We start from the raw sequence: 1,514 nt of genomic DNA, 5'->3' as shown, positions 1-1,514 counted from the left end.
CAATTATGAGAAAGACATGATGGCTATGTTAGCCACTTGGATGAGAGTTTTCCAAACTGCATATAGAAGTAACACACTGTATCCTACGAGAGAATTAATGTACACAATTATGATCTAATAAAAAACAAATTAAAAAAATAAAAAAAAAGAATAAGATTTCTACTATTTTAAATCAGAAGTGGATATGCTGCAATTTATTTAACTAGTACCCTATCATGGGACTCTGAGGGATTTCATTAATTATTTTAATTAACACTATGATTAGCCTTGTTTGTAAATACTGGTTATATATGTCTGATTATCTCTCTCTTTTTTAATGTTTGTGTGATTATCTCTTTAGAGAAAATGCCTAGAAGTGATATTAGTGGGCCAAATTCTATTAAACATACAGGATTGTATGCATTACATCAACTATTCCTCTAAGGAACACAATCTCACCAAATTGTAACTTACCAGTGTTAACTTTCCTGCATCCTTTGTAGCATTAGGTATTTGGGGTGGTTTTTTTTTTCTTCTAATCTTAGCCCAACTTACCAAAGAAAAGAGTTATGTTGTTGATTTAATTTTTATTCCTTTGATTATAAGGCAGTCGAATGCTTTTTTACATATTTAATTGTATGTCTTGTGAATTGCCTTTTACATTTCTGCCCATGTTTCTAATATGGGATTCGTCTTTTGTTTTTTGCTTTGCAAAGAGCTCTGTATATTAACTATTAGTAACTATGATTGCGTTATGTATTTTAAATTATTTTCTGATGTTTCCTTTGCCTCTGTTGGTATTTTGACATTGAGAAGATTTTCATTTTTACATGGTCAAGGTTACTAATATTTACTTTTAATTTTGTGTGGTTGCTTTTATGTTTAAAAATTATTTTCTACTTTGATATGAGAATTTATTTTGCTCTATCAACTTTGTTTTATTTTTTATAAAAAGCGAGAATCTGTAAATAGGAGTTTTTTGGTTGATCAATTGTCTTGCTATGTATTATGTATTTTTCATGTATTTATTTGATTTAATTAATTTAAAATAGACTTTTCTTTCTTCACTGATTTAAAATTCTACTTTTAGTGCATGCATTCTTCCTCATGGTTTGTCACTTAGAGGGAATAAAATTGTTCTAATTGTTATATTTTTGATAAAGTATTTAAGTATCTGCTAGTGCAATTTCTCTTAGTTCATTTGAATTTTTCAAAGTTGTCTCTATGCAAATTATGTAGTATATATTTCAACATTATTGTAAGATAAGAACTACAGAAGTTTTGAAATGAAAGAGAGCAGATAAAAATTTGGGAAAGATGTGGCACTTTGGCTGGACTCAGAATGATTAATAGGATTTGGCTTGGCAGAGAAGAAAGAGAAAGGGCATTCCAAATGGGGAAAACAGCCTACTCAGTATCCTGAATAGTGAATAGGTGTTATATCACGGATGATGGGAGAAGGAAGGTGGAGGCGATCTAATATTTGTTGAATGTCTACTCAGGTGAGTCACCATGCTAAGAATCTTTTTTTTTTT

The sequence above is a fragment of the Otolemur garnettii genome, unplaced genomic scaffold (genome assembly GCF_000181295.1).
Source record: "Otolemur garnettii isolate 467f Iridium unplaced genomic scaffold, OtoGar3 scaffold00051, whole genome shotgun sequence".
NCBI classification, from domain to species: domain Eukaryota; kingdom Metazoa; phylum Chordata; class Mammalia; order Primates; family Galagidae; genus Otolemur; species Otolemur garnettii.
Note: the sequence above shows the minus strand (reverse complement) of the source record.